The sequence below is a fragment of the Paroedura picta genome, chromosome 10, assembly GCF_049243985.1.
Source record: "Paroedura picta isolate Pp20150507F chromosome 10, Ppicta_v3.0, whole genome shotgun sequence".
In the NCBI taxonomy this organism is placed as follows: Eukaryota; Metazoa; Chordata; class Lepidosauria; order Squamata; family Gekkonidae; genus Paroedura; species Paroedura picta.
The window spans coordinates 84,798,246-84,813,876 of record NC_135378.1 but is presented as its reverse complement, the minus strand read 5'-3'; the positions used below and the strand labels follow the sequence as shown (position 1 = coordinate 84,813,876).

The 15,631-nt window shown below is 47.3% G+C and overlaps 1 long non-coding RNA gene across 1 annotated transcript; it reads left to right on the top strand.

The window, feature by feature from the left end:
- The first annotated feature begins 3,819 nt into the window (after positions 1-3,819).
- Positions 3,820-12,993, top strand: LOC143820013 (uncharacterized). Its single transcript, XR_013225202.1, has 4 exons — positions 3,820-4,083; positions 6,777-6,827; positions 12,495-12,570; positions 12,784-12,993. It is a non-coding gene; the product is annotated as an uncharacterized LOC143820013 (long non-coding RNA).
- Positions 12,994-15,631: the final 2,638 nt, after the last annotated feature.

Genomic DNA, 15,631 nt, shown 5'->3' with positions numbered 1-15,631 from the left:
CTCTGCGAAGCGTCCTCAGTCATGCAACTTTCTGACCTGCCTGGCTGACAATTTCATTTATCAAATGGTAGATGAACCCACAAGAGGTTCAGCCATACAGGACTTAATACTGACCAACAGGCAAGAGTTGGTGGATGAGGTGAAGGAGGTGGGGACCCTAGGGGGAAGTGACCATGTCCTCATAGAATTCCTTTTGAGATGGGGAGCCAAGGAAGCTTGTAGCCAGACGCGGATGTTGGATTTTCGTAGGGCAAACTTTAATAAACTCAGAGACATGATGAGTGTCATACCATGGACGAGAATGCTGGAAGGGAAGGGAGCATGTGAAGGGTGGGCGCTACTCAAACAAGAGCTATTGCATGCTCAATCAATGACTATTCCAGAAATACGAAAACACTGCAGGAGCTCTAAGAAGCCTATTTGGATGAACAGAGAACTTCAAGAGGAACTAAGAAAGAAAAGGAAAATGTTCAGGAAATGGAGGGAAGGACAGAGCTCTAAAGAAGAGTACCTACAGGTTACTAGGCACTGTAGATCAATCATCAGAAAGGCCAAAGCTGAGAGTGAGCTAAGATTGGCCAGGGAAGCCCATTGTAACAAGAAAAGATTTTTCAGTTACGTGAGGAGCAAACGTAAAGTAAAGGAGGCAATAGGCCCGCTGTTGGGTGCGGATGGACAAACTCTAACGAAAGATGCAGAGAAAGCAGAAAGGCTTAGTGCCTATTTTACATCTGTTTTTTCCCACAGGTCTAAGTGTTTAGGCACATCTAGAGATGGCTGTAGCCAAAGGATAGTGTCTGGGTGGCAGGTTAACATGGATAGAGAGGTGGTCGAGAGGCATTTAGCTGCACTGGATGAGTTCAAATCCCCTGGTCCAGATGAAATGCACCCGAGAGTACTCAAAGAACTTTCCAGAGAACTTGCACAGCCCTTGTCCATCATCTTCGGAACCTCTTTAAGGACTGGAGATGTCCCGGAGGACTGGAAAAGAGCAAACGTTATTCCGATCTTCAAAAAAGGGAGGAAGGATGACCCGGGAAACTACAGACCAGTGAGTCTGACCTCTGTTGTGGGGAAGATAATGGAGCAGATATTAAAGGGAGCGATCTGCAAACATCTGGAGGACAATTTGGTGATCCAAGGAAGTCAGCATGGATTTGTCTCCAACAGGTCCTGCCAGACCAACCTAGTTTCCTTTTTTGACCAAGTAACAGGTTTGCTGGATCGGGGAAATTTGGTTGATGTCATTTACTTGGATTTTAGTAAAGCTTTTGACAAGGTTCCCCATGATGTTCTGATGGATAAGTTGAAGGACTGCAATCTGGATTTTCAGATCGTTAGGTAGATAGGGAATTGGTTAGAGAACCGCACTCAAAGAGTTGTTGTCAATGGTGTTTCATCAGACTGGAGAGAGGTGAGTAGCGGGGTACCTCAGGGTTCGGTGCTCGGCCCGGTACTTTTTAACATATTTATTAATGATCTAGATGAGGGGGTGGAGGGACTACTCATCAAGTTTGCAGATGACACCAAATTGGGAGGACTGGCAAATACTCCGGAAGATAGAGACAGAGTTCAACGAGATCTGAACACAATGGAAAAATGGGCAAATGAGAACAAGATGCAATTTAATAAAGATAAGTGTAAAGTTCTGCATCTGGGTCAGAAAAATGAAAAGCATGCCTACTGGATGGGGGATACGCTTCTAGGTAGCACTGTGTGTGAACGAGACCTTGGGGTACTTGTGGATTGTAAACTAAACATGAGCAGGCAGTGTGATGCAGCGGTAAAAAAGGCAAATGCCATTTTGGGCTGTATCAACAGAGGCATCACATCAAAATCACAAGATGTCATAGTCCCATTGTATACGGCACTGGTCAGACCACACCTGGAGTACTGTGTGCAGTTCTGGAGGCCTCACTTCAAGAAGGACATCGATAAAATTGAAAGGGTACAGAGGAGAGCGACGAAGATGATCTGGGGCCAAGGGACCAAGCCCTATGAAGATAGGTTGAGGGACTTGGGAATGTTCAGCCTGGAGAAAAGGAGGTTGAGAGGGGACATGATAGCCCTCTTTAAGTATTTGAAAGGTTGTCACTTGGAGGAGGGCAGGATGCTGTTTCTGCTGGCTGCAGAGGAAAGGACACGCAGTAATGGGTTTAAACTTCAAGTACAATGATATAGGCTAGATATCAGGAAAAAGTTTTTCTCAGTCAGAGTCGTTCAGCAGTGGAATAGGCTGCCTAAGGAGGTGGTGAGTGCCCCCTCACTGGAAGTCTTCAAGCAAAGGTTGGATACACACTTTTCTTGGATGCTTTAGGATGCTTAGGGCTAATCCTGCGTTGAGCAGGGGGTTGGACTAGATGGCCTGTATGGCCCCTTCCAACTCTATGATTCTATGATTCTATGATTCTATAAGTTGACTAGCCCACGGCCACTCATTGGGCTACGTATGGAGGAGTGGGGAATCAAACCTGGCTCTCCAGATTAGAAGCTGGCCCTCTTAACCACGTCACCTAGTTGGCATATGCAGAGGAATAAAGATGTTGAGGACAATCAAATGCCTTGCTAGAATAACAAATTGAGTTTATCAGTTCTTTGGATTCCGTTCCCATTCACAAAGCCATCAGGGGAATAAAAATGGAGGAGTCATGTTGAAAGATCAGTTGGGGAAATCTGTCTAGATCTAAGGGACCTGGGACCTCATTTCACCCTCCAAAGCAGCCATTTGTCCCTGGGGAAGAGATCTCTGTAATATGAGATGAGCTGCAATTCTGGGGGATCCCCAGGCCCCACCAGGAGGCTGGCATCCCTACCGGAAGATGTGCCCATATTAAGTGCCATCAAGTTCCTTCCAACTCACAGTAACCCTAAGAATTTTCTCCAAGAATATCCTCTTGTTGGCAGCCACTCTCAGGTCTTGGGAACTAAAGGCTACGACTTCTCTAGGGCCCTTTATGCACGGAGTGGAAGGTCCACATTCGGGGAGGAATGGCGGCGGCTAAAATCACCAATTATGCACGCTGCAGGAGGCAACCGGGCGCAGAGTCAATGTATGCTGCTGAAAAAGCTGTGTTAGCAAGATGCGGAAGAAAGTGGAGCTTCCCGGGACCAGGGCGCAACTAGAAGATTCTCCGGAGTAGCCGCGTGAATAATCGGATACTCTGGGTTTTGCCGCCGTTGCGTTCCGTCCCGTCCGTAAGCGGTTTGCTTCGCTTCTTCCTCCTCCGCGTTCTCCACGCCGCCGTTTCAGCGGCCGTGCATAATAGGCCTTAGTGAGTCGATCCATCTCCCCATGAGGACCTGCACCGTCTCAAAGGAAGACCTGCATAGGGTGTGTTGCAGAACTCTAGTGTAGAGGTGACTGTTTCAATACAACTCTTTAATAATGATGATGATGATGATGAAAATAATGAAAACAATAAAAATAATAATATTGATGGATCACCCTCGCTATGTCCGGTGCAGAGAGAATGCTGACTGTTGAATTATAAACTGCTTTATTTCGCGACAAGTTCTCACCTTGAAAGATTTCATATTTTAAGACAAAATATTTATGGATTGTGTTACGAAGATTTCAAATGTAAACTGCCTTAAGTCACGAGGGAGGGTGGTATATAAATATAGTATAAAAGAAAAGAAAATAGTCACTTTTCAGCCATTCTGGCCAATACTCTGAGGAACAGGATGCCTTTTGACCCAGGGCGCTGGTGGCAGAGTCCGCTGAAGACCCTCCTCCAAAGGTTGCACAGCCAATCAGAAGGCCTGCCCGGCCAAAGCCGCCCACGGCCCTGCCCAGGTTCTAAAACACGGACGTCATCAGGCTCCACCGTGGCCCTGGGCAACATGCTGGGGAACCCTGGGGTTGTGGCCCTTCATTAAAAATGGCAAAAGGCCTCTGGAGGTACAAGCTCCCCCGTGAAGGCCCCTCAAAGACATACAGCACCATCACAATCATGGTGGTGACGAGAAGCTTTATTCGGAATCGAAGTTCTGTGCTGCTGTTCTAGGCCCCCTTGCCTAGCATTCCCCTTCAGCTTTTACTCAGGAGGAGGCCGTAGAAATTCTGCCTGTGTCCCTGCAAAGGTAAGAAAGAGGAGTTGTTACTGCCACAACCACCATCCCACGGAGAGGACATCACTGGCAGGACCTGTGAGAAAGAGGGCCGGTCAGGAGAAGAAGATGGCCGGCTTAAAGCTCCCTCCTGCAGAGACAGAAATGCACGGCTCAAGGGACCAGCGGGCTTGTTTGGTGAAAGGGATCTTCCCCTGGGGATGCTAGAGAGGAAGCCGGGAGGCCAGTGCAGGCGGGGCCTGGGGGGACATTCAAAGAATGGCTGGATGCTTACCTAATAATGAAAGCCACTATGATGTTCAGAAGAGCATTGGGGCACCACTACCAGTCATTCCAGGTGGATAGACACGATTCATCTCTTCCTCACATTTACTTGGGACACGATTTCGTGCAACTTTCCCCTAGAACAGAAATATGATGAATGAAATTGGCCTGTTGGCTCAGCTGAAAAGGAAAGGTCTCTCAGAAATTAGAGTAGATTCAAAGGGCAGCTATATGGGTCTGCAATCCAACAATAAAAATATGAGTCCCGTCACACCTTAGAAGCCTCCCGGGCACCCAGAATACAGAGCATCCCTGCCCTAGATTGAGACTTCCCGTTCTAATAGCCACTCATGGACCTCTGCTCCAGACCTTTCTCCGGACCGCTCTTGACATGTTGATGCTTCTGGCTACCACCCCTTCCTGAAGCTGTGGCTTCCATGGGTTTATGACTCTTGGTGGAGAGCCCACTTGGTTGAAGTGCTTAAGTGGCTTCTAATCTGGCATGCCGGGTTTCATTCCCCACTCCCCCATGTGCAGCCAGCTGGGTGACCTTGGGTTTCTCACAAAAACTGATAGAGTTATTCTGACAGGGTAATAAAATCAGGGCTCTCTCAGCCTCACCTCCCTCACAAGGTGAATGTTGTGGGGAGAGGAAAGGGAAGGCGACTGTAAGCCATTCTGAGACTCCTTCTGGTAGTGAAAAGCAGCATATAAGAACCAATTCTTCTTCTTCTTTGTATTCTTGGGGTGAAGATGGACTTCCTTTGGCTACACATTCATTTAATCGTGGCCCCTCCAGCCCATGGATTGTGAGATGGGGGGAAAAGGAGTTCCTTCTTGATTGTCTCTTTCCCAGGTACAATTTTTTAAACCTCCATCTAACAGGCGGAAAGGGCACTAGGAAGCAATTTCGTTAGTGGCGGCCAATAGACTGACTTGCCAGTCATCCACCAATGAGTCACCAGCAGTCGCTCAGTCCCACAGAGCACTCTGGAATCCAACTGGATTCATAAGTTTTTGCAAGTTGGCTAAAATACACCTGCTTCCCACATAGAGAGGGGCGGTACCCTGGGCCGGGCTTTCTGAGCATGGTGGTCTGACCATGGGATGGAATTAACCTGCCTCAGATCCATCTCTACCCCAGTCCTGAAGACCAAATGGAGGATGGGGCCAGCTTGATGGGTGGGGCCTGTAACAAATTGCGAGGACTCCAATGTTGCCATTGTCGACACCAGGTTCAGGCACGATCCTGGAGATGGTGTCTCAGCATGAAAACGGAAGTCCCCCGAAACCAATAGTTTGGGAAACAGCAGTGCCCAGGCTGATACTTTCCCCTGCAGGCCCAGCAGGGCAGCTGGTGGAGTTTGGGGCAGATAGGACACCAACCAGATGGCTAAGTTCCTACCCTAGGCTGACACGCTAGGCTTGACCAATTCCTACCCCAGCCTACCTGAGGCCCCTCCTCCATTCTAACTCCTCCCCTGAATCATCTCAGTCCTCCCTCACACCCAAGCCAAAAATACTAACTCTACCAACTAGCCCCCTAATACACCAGAATATTTCATTGTCCTGCAAGAGTATAAGAAGGACGGTCTAATCATTAAACCAAACAGAGAGAAACAGACCTATCCACTGGCAATACAATAAATATATTCATAAAAGAAAGAAAAGTGTCCTTTTTTGGTAGTTTTTCTTATTTCTTTATTCTGTAGGACTTCTGTCAAAACATGTCACCGCCCACAGATACTAGAAGATTGATGTACAGAAGAAATTTTTACAACGGGAATCCTTCTACATTTTTTCCATGGACACCCTGCAACCACCGGGTTTAAACACAGCACTAGAAGTGGCATGCTTCTTGTAGTTGTTTCAGGATGATTATCCAAGACAGTGGTCCCCAACCTGCGGGCCGCGGCCCGGTGGCGGGCCGCAAAGGCCATGGCGCCGGGCTGCAGCTCCCTCTCCCCGCCCCCCCTCCGCAGTAAAAAACTTCCCAGGCGGCAAGCTTGCGGCCCGGGAAACTTCTTACTGCAGGAGGGCAGGGAGAGGGAATCAGGGCCGGGCCGCGCCCGTGCGGGCCGCGCCTGTGCATTGCGCATGCACAATGCGCGGGCGCGGCACGATGTGCGGGCATGGCCCGCGCGGGTGCAGCCTGATGCCATGCCGATCCCCAGCCTCAGAAAGGTTGGGGACCACTGATCCAAGAGATTTGTTGTTAATAAGACCCACACCTGGAATAATTTAGTCTGTATAAATTTTGGTAGCAATTTAGTCAGTTGGGAACGTGTCAGTACAGACCCGTATCCCCATACCTATGTGAGCCTGTGGCCAATATTATACTATTATTATATATAAGGTAAGTATGATATGATTCAACAGTATAATATATTTTAGACTTAAGGTTAACAATGATTAATATACTACTTGTATTATACTTGCAGGTTTAAATTCTCAATACATATAAAATTGACAAAAATACTGAAGACTCAGAGGTAGGTAGCTCTCTTTACTTATTGGATTTATTGTAATAATTTCTTTTGATATTGTAATAATAATTCTTATTTAATGTTCAGGACTTGTTTATTTAATGTTCAGGAACCTCACTGAAAATGGATATTTCCTGGATTCCATTTTGACAGAAGTCCTACAGAAATAAGGAAAACTACCCCCAAAAAGGACATTTTTCTTTCTTTTATGAATGCATTTATTGTATTGCCAGTGGATAGGTCTATTTCATTGTCCTCCCAATCCTCTCCCTAGCGCCCAATCCTAATTACCTGCCTCTTACTAACTAATAGATATAAAACCATTTATCAGTCATGGCACACCACCACATTCCTTCATCTAAACTCCTCTGGCAGTGACAACCACAGGTGTCTTTACTAACAGGGGGAACCCGCTAACTCCCCTAACTCTCCGCACAACAAGAGAGGGCTTTTGGGTAATAGGTGTCATCCATGTCCACTGGGGAGATCCATCACATGTGGGCTAATCACAAGACAGTTTGGGAAGGCAACTGATTGAGCCATTTGCTACCTTTCCCGATGCTGGGGGAGTCTATTCCACGGATCAAGGGACAACCTAAGACCTGATGTTAAAGGCTGCAAGGAGATATCTTTTCAGAGGTCTTAAATCTCCCTGTCCTTACAAGGAGATATTTTGTGCATGCTTGATGGATGATGGTGAGAGTCACATGGTCCTTATTCAGTATTATTTAACGGATTGACTTTGGCTGTCATATACGCCTGAACCTGTTTTCAATTGCCTTGCAATAATTCCATGCAATTTGGCATATCCGGGCGTTTTTGCATGTTGCTGCTGAATTATTAGGCTGTATATCTGCATGTCTTGAACCTTTTTGGTTCTTGATCTTATTTAAAGCGGCAACAATTCCTCTTGAACAGCTTAGACATGTGCAATAACAAGCATTATTTCCCCCTTCCCCCTGCTATGCATCACCCTTGCCTCGATAGACTCTGAGCCCTTGATTTTGGGATGAGACGTTCCCATAAGCCATCAGAAGTAAACCCACTCTGTGTCTCATCTCCGAGCTCTGCTGGCCAGAAGCTGATTCCCCACTTCTGGTCATTGGAGTGAGGTTCCCAAGGGGATTTGCTGACATCTGCAGTAACAGAATTCTGGGAGGATGCAGTTTAGGGTCATCTTGCAGGAATGCTCTTGTATCCTTATGCTCACAAACACGCATGCACACACACATGTAAGCTGTACCCAACGCATCTGCATCACTTTTTCTTACCGAAGACGAGCAGTCTTTGTAGCAGGAACACACAAAGAGTGTTCCATCACAATCTGAACAATCCCAGTTAACTGCAGGGAGAGACAAGGTCAGAAAGGACAGAAACAGCAATGCAAGAAAGGGACGCCGCATTTTGGGTGGCCCCCGGTCCAGCTGGCCTCAGTGAGATCCTGCCCAGACCTCCTCGGTACTTATATCCCCCTGAGCAATGGACGACTGGTTCTCCTTTGCCGGAATGTTCCTATTTCGATTCCGAATTTGGAGGGAATGCAGCGGAGAGATAGCATCTCTTCCTCAAAGCCTCTGCGACCACGTTCCTCATGACAGATTTCATCCAGGACGGGCTGCAGGGTTGGGTGGCTGCAGGGGGGTGGAGGGGAATTGTCCCGAGGGAGTCAGTGCGGAGTCAGGGGATATTTGGGTAATGTAATGAAGCTGAATGCCCCACCCTGTTACTGACAGAGGATTTGGATTGTAGCTCAGCCTTGGAGCAAGATTTAATCCAACAGAACAAAGGATTTTATTTTTTCCTCGATGGAATGAGGTGATCAAACTTTGTACAATTTATAGTTCTTAATATAGAAAGGCCTGCAAATGTTTACTTAGCTTCAGAGTTCATCCCACTGTAGGATATAGATTTTTTTCATACAGTGTGGGAAATAAAATATAGGCCTAAATTTATATAAACTGCTCAGCATGGGATGGGGGGGGGGGGAGAAATATGTCCAGGCTTGGCTCTCTTCCCAGCACAGGGCAAATATCACCTCTCATGTTGCTCTCAAGAAACATAGAAAACAAGACTCACTCAATCGGAAACCAGCCCTGTAAAGCTTTAAGGGAAGAGACACAGAGATGTGGTTTCCCCACTGCCTCCCTCTGTGTAGCCACCGTGGGCTTCCTTGGTGGTCTCCCATTCGAGTTCCAACAAACTCCATCCCCCTCTTGCATTTCAAAGCATCCTCCCAGCATTCCCTCCTTAATCTTTCCTCACAAGGCTGTTCTCACTGGGAGCTCAGACTAAATAGCAGATGGCCGGTGGGCTGTTTTGGCACCTTGTAGATCAGAGGAAGTTGTATTGCCCTTTCTGTGTGAATCGATGCTTTAGGATGCTTAGGGCTGATCCTGCGTAGAGCAGGGGGTTGGACTATATGGCCTGTATGGTCCCTTCCAACTCTAGGATTCTATGATGTTCCCGCCAAACGCAACCACTGTGCCCCCCTTTCCCCCTCCAAGATATATACGCTATGTAACCCCCTTCCCTATCGTCTCTTGTCAAGATTCCTGTGAGATTTTGCAAAGTGCTGATCTTTGTCCTGATTCTCCAAATTAACGCTTCAGCCTGAAGCCCGAGAGTGATGTTCAGCAGTGTTATAGGCTGCCTAAGGAGGTGGTGAGCTCCCCCTCACTGGCAGTCTTCAAGCAAAGGTTGGAGACACACTTTTCTTGGATGCTTTAGGATGCTCTGGGCTGATCCTGCGTTGAGCAGGGGGTTGGACTAGATGGCCTGTGTGGCCCCTTCCAACTCTAGGATTCTATGATTCTAGTTCAGCAGTGTTATAGGCTGCCTAAGGAGGTGGTGAGCTCCCCCTCACTGGCAGTCTTCAAGCAAAGGCTGGATACACACTTTTCTTGGATGCTTTAGGATGCTCTGGGCTGATCCTGCGTTGAGCAGGGGGTTGGACTAGATGGCCTGTGTGGCCCCTTCCAACTCTAGGATTCTATGATTCTAGTTCAGCAGTGGAATAAGCTGCCTAAGGAGGTGGTGAGCTCCCCCTCACTGGCAGTCTTCAAGCAAAGGTTGGATACACACTTTTCTTGGATGCTTTAGGATGCTTAGGGCTGATCCTACGTTGAGCAGGGCGTTGGACTAGATGGCCTTCATGGCCCCTTCCAACTCTATGATTCTATGGGTCTAGTTCAGCAGTGGAATAGGCTGCCTAAGGAGGTGGTGAGCTCCCCCTCACTGGCAGTCTTCAAGCAAAGGCTGGATACACACTTTTCTTGGATGCTTTAGGATGCTTAGGGCTGATCCTGCGTTGAGCAGGGGTTTGGACTAGATGGCCTGTGTGGCCCCTTCCCACTCTATGATTCTATGATTCTATGTCTGTGGTGCTAATCTGCTGCGTCTCAACCGCTTGGTTCCTGACAGTCCACCAATTTTGATATCACAATGTGTAATTACTCTACAGCAGTGACCCAGGAAGGCTGGCAGAATGGCTGTAGGGTGTCCCCGGGAGGTGGAGTGGGGAGGTTGAGACTCCAGGCTACTGGCTCATCCTGCAAGGGGCATCATCTTTCCCAGCCTCCAAGCCTCCAAGCCCTCTTTCCCAGCCTGTATTTAACACAATGTAATCCTATTGTTCTCTGCACAGATTTGGGAACTCCCCTGTGTCTATATTTCTTCTGCAATGAAAATATAAAAAGCTTTTTCTCCCACTGTGATTAACTGGGGGCTAGGCAGAAGAGCCCTGATTAGGCCATTTGGCTATCAGACCCATGGATATGTCCCAGTCCCAGACCGATTGCAGTGGTTCTCAACCTGGAGGCCAGGACCTCTTTGGGGGTCGGACGATCCTTTCACAGGGGTCGCGGCAGGGCGAGCAGCTTGGCTGGGAGGGCTCTGCCACTGTTCCCATTCCTCCTGCAGGTGGAAAATAGCGAGATCGGCCTGGTGGGACAAGAGGCAGAACTGAACTGAGGAATCCCAGGGAAAAACCAATTTATATACAATCATGAACAATGGATCTTCACGCCATTGGTCAGTTTTGGTTTAATTTCTGTGAAACAACCCTTGCCTAATTTTATGGTTGGGGGTCACCACAACATGAGGAACTGTCTTAAAGGGTCGCGGCCTTAGGAAGGTGGAGAACCGCTGGGTTAGGGCTTTGCGGGTTCGTACCAAAAGCCTGAACTTGATCTAATCTCCAATCTGGCGCCAATGAACTCCAAACATACGATGGAAATAAGAACATTCTGGCAAAGGAACCCGGTCATCCATTGCTCGGAGGGATATAAGTACTGAGGTGACCTAAGTAGGTTCTCCCTTTGGCCGGCAGGACTGAGGTCCAGGAGGTCCAACGCTGTGCGTTTCTGAGAGTGTCAGGCCGGACAAGATGCTGCCTCCATTTCTTGCCACCTTGCTCCTGTCCTTGGTGATCGTGTCTGTCAGTAAGCCGTGCTGGTTTTGCTGGCATTGCTCAAGCTGTGAGACTCACGCCTACCCATCCATGTGCTACCGTTTCTGCCAGGAAGAACTCTTACATGAGGTGGGTACTAATGGTGCATATGTGTGTGACCAGAAGGAGGCAAGAGCATTCCTGCAAGACGACATGAAACCGTATTCTCCCCGTAATCTTTAACCTCCAGGTATTTCCCAATCCAGAGCAGGCTCTCCTAAGGCAGAAGCAACATTAACCTGCTTCCTTGGCCCCTGCAATCCAGTATCCAGAAGTTTCGGACTTCTTAGCATTGCTGGTCTTTTTTTACCGAATGCTGCACGAAAAAAGTGGACAATTCCAAAATTGTAACAAAGGAGAAATAGAATCTATCCAGTGGCTTAATTGAGTATAAGAAGATAAAAAGTCTCTTATGTCATTTATTTAGACTTTGACTCTGCCAAAACGGTCTCTAGATTCATTTGTTTTCCGTTTTCAGTCTGGCTTTCGTCAGTGGCAATGAGACCGTCCTTGTTAATGTTTGAATATAACGAGGCAAATGCTCCTGTATCATGGAGAGTCAAGGCTATGAGCTCTTGGTCTCCATTATACAGGAGCATTTGCCTCATTATATTCAAACATTAACAAGGACGGACTCATTGCCACTGACGAAAGCCAGACTGAAAACGGAAAACAAATGAATCTAGTGGTCTTTTTTTACCGGCAGGGCTGAAGGCAAGCCCAACACTGAGTTCCAATGTCTTCCCCACAGACAAGGCATAAACCCAAAGAGACTTGCTTGATTGCACTACATAGATCTAACAATGGGAGCTCAGGCAGATGGCGAGTGGGTGGACAGGAAGGGTTGGGTCGGTGATTGGCTCTCGTGGTCTTGTCTTGCATGCCCTGGGAAATGCCAATCACCACTTCGGGGTCGGATGACCCTGGAGCTCCCTTCTGGCTCTGTGATTCCACGAGCAGTAACTGTGTGAGCTTTTGAGCGCTTTTGATTCCAAGAGTTCCAGGAATGAAATATTGCAGAAATCTCCGTTTTTAGCCCTGTCTGATCCAAAACCCTTTGCTTCTAGAAGGTTTATACTCTGAAACGTGTGTCAGTCTCTAAGACGCAACCAGGTTCAAATCTAGCTCTTGTTCTGATGACCAACACAACTGCCCCCTGACATGACCCTTATTTCTGAGAGACATTGCCTGGCTAGCCAATTCCATTCTTTGTGTTTCCATTATAGGAGGAGAGGCGCATCCAACCCAGAATAGGAGGGTTCTTCTAACCTGGCCCACCCCCTTGCTGTTTACATACGCTGGGTGAGTATCTAAAAACTACTTCTCTGAAAGCCCACCCAGTCCAAGGCCTATTCTGCACACAATAGATAATGCACTTTCAATGCACTTTAGAAGTAGATTTTCCTGATCTGCACAGGAAAATCCAACTGCCAAAGCACATTGAAACGGCATTATCCTATGTGTGCAGACTAGGCCCAGGCCTGATGTACCATTTCTATCTCTACTTTCTTTCAGGGATGAACAGGGATCAAGCAAGCCCACTGGTCCCTGGAGCCATGCATTTCTCTCTCTGACCAAGGACTGCCTCTCTGACCTGATGGCTGGTGGCAGCAGAGAGGTCGAAGCCCAGATTCTTCTCCTACCTCTATGCCCTTGACCAGACTTCTTTCGCACAGGTTCCGCGTGTGATGTCATCTCTGTGCGCCTGGGATTCCTTCCTTCCTTCCTTCCTTCCTTCCTTCCTTCCTTCCTTCCTTCCTTCCTTCCTTCCTTCCTTCCTTCCTTCCTTCCTTCCTTCCTTCCTTCCTTCCTTCCTTCCTTCCGATCGCCGAGATGCCAGCAGCTTTCCTTTGGGATCCTCCTGAATAAAACAAACACCGACACGTTTCCAGCGGCCGATAATGGCACAATAAAGATTAAAATCTGTGAATTTTGAATCACGTTTCATGTTTTCGCGACAATGGCTAGGGTCTCATGGCATACCTTTATGTTAAGGTGACCAGATTTTAACATTGGTAAAGTGGGACACCATTGACCGGGGGGGGGGGAGGTCTTGATTAAAATTTTGGTCTATATGGAGCAACAAAAAGTTTCATAGAATGCATAGAACACAAAAATAGTATTGTAATATATATATTTTTAATTTCAACATAAGTACAATTTGCTAGGTACCCCCAGATGTCCCTCCAAAAGTGGGACAATCTGGTCACCTTGCTTTATGTTGTGTGTGTTAAGTGGTGCCAGTTTGTTTCTGACTTATGAGGACCCTATGACATCCCCCCTCCCCCAAAATGGGTCTTGCAAACCGGGGGCCATGGCTTCCTTGATTGAGTCAGTCCTGATGCAGAGCCGTACCAAGCCTATTTGGTGCCTGGGGTGGGCGGAGCTTGATGACACAGGGCAGGTGGGTGGGCGGGCCTTGCTGACGCGGTCTGATTCAAAGCCTTTTGATATAAAATGCACCAGTCCTTTTCTTTCTTGACCTTGACAATGCCCTTTGGCTTTAAGCCTTAAGCCATTATATCTTACCACTCTGTATCGCCATTTATTAATGCTTAGTGTTAATGTTAATTTTAATGGGTTTTAATGGGGTTTTTATCATTTTATTGTGACCGCCGCGAGTTCGAATGGAATCCGACAGTATATAAATACAAAAATAAATAAATAGATAAATCACATGGGGAATGATAAATGTTTATTCATTTTAATTTCATGTTGAGTTGGCAAGAGAGGCATTCTCAAGCATGGTTTCCCGAAACCCTGGGGTCTCTTGATGGCCCTGGAAGGGTTTTCCAACTGGGTGGGAGTTAATTAATTTTTAATATATATTTTAAGATGTGTTAAACATTTAGCAGGTGTTATGACCACAAATGGTCATGTCGACCCACCCACTCCATCCCAAAATGGCCAAGGATGGGCCTGGGGTGGGTGTGAACACAGCTTTGCTTTCCTACCATATTGTGCACAATCGCGCCACTTCTGGGGTTTCTCAAAGCCTGAAGAATGTTTCTGGGTTTCTAAAGGGTAAAAAAGCTGAGGGAAGCTGTGCCAATAGATTATATAACAGTGACCTGGCATTATATGGGTCCAGATCCCATAAGAGAAAAAAAATGCACCAGCCAAGGCACATTAAACCTAACGTTTGTTAATCAAGGCCATGGGTGGGCATGCCTCACTGCACTACCAGTTCCTTCTCCTTGGCTGTATCATTTGAAGACAGACATCATTGAATTTAATAGGGACCCTCTGCCACCCTTCTCACGGTGTGTACCAGTTGCTGGGGTGTAGCAGGTCATGATGTTCTTCCGAATCAAAACTCAGGAAGTTTATTGTTTGCTGGAAGGTGGGCATTTCTTTCTCTCTTGGAAGGTTTTAGGTTTTTCTGGATTTCTTTGGATTTTGTGCAAGGTCCTCAGGATACTGTTTTGAAGCCCGGGCGGAAACTGGTCAGATACGACAAGCTGATATGATTAACGTCAACTTGGGCAGAAGGGATGAACAGCAAATCATTAGAGGTACTAGTGGGAAGCTGAAGTAGAAATGACAAGCTGATTTTATTAGGAGAAAGAAATGCATCAGTCAAGGCATATCAAACCTAACGTTTGTCAATCAAAGGGGTGGGCGGGCATGCCTCACTGTACAACCAGTTCCTTCTCCTCGGCTCGGCATGACAACTGAGGAACAGTGCTCAGTGCATGTGAGTGAGCCCCATGTTCTCTCCCTTGCAAGTTGTACATTTTATTGTGCTCCACCTCCCTAATCCTGGTGCCATACCCTAGGTCAGGGGTAGTCAAACTGCGGCCCTCCAGATGTCCATGGACTACAATTCCCAGGAGCCCCTGCTGGCAGGGGCTCCTGGGAATTGTAGTCCATGGACATCTGGAGGGCCGCAGTTTGACTACCCCTGCCCTAGGTACACTGCCATCCTTACAGCTCACCCAGAGCCTCTGCCTGAGATTCTGCTCCCTGCCTTCTCTGCTCTGCTAACTGGAACTGCCTCATGATCCCCAACTGTATCTTTTTCATACAGAAATCGTTGACTTTCATAGGGACGCTCTGCCCCCCCCCCTTCTCACGAGGTGTACCAGCCGATGGGGTGTATCAGATCATTAAGTTCCTTGTGATCCAATCACAGGGATTTGATTTGATTGACAGCTGAAAGGCAAGCTGGTCTTTCTTTATTTGAAGATGTATCTGGATTCCAATGGATTTTGTTGAAGGCCCTCAGGATACGGCTATGAAGCTTGGGTAGAAACTGGCTGAATACGACAAGAGGATGTGACTGGTTTTAATGCGATTGACAGCAAAACGGTAAAGGATATATATATATATTTTTTGCGATTGAACTTGGAAGCCTAGCACG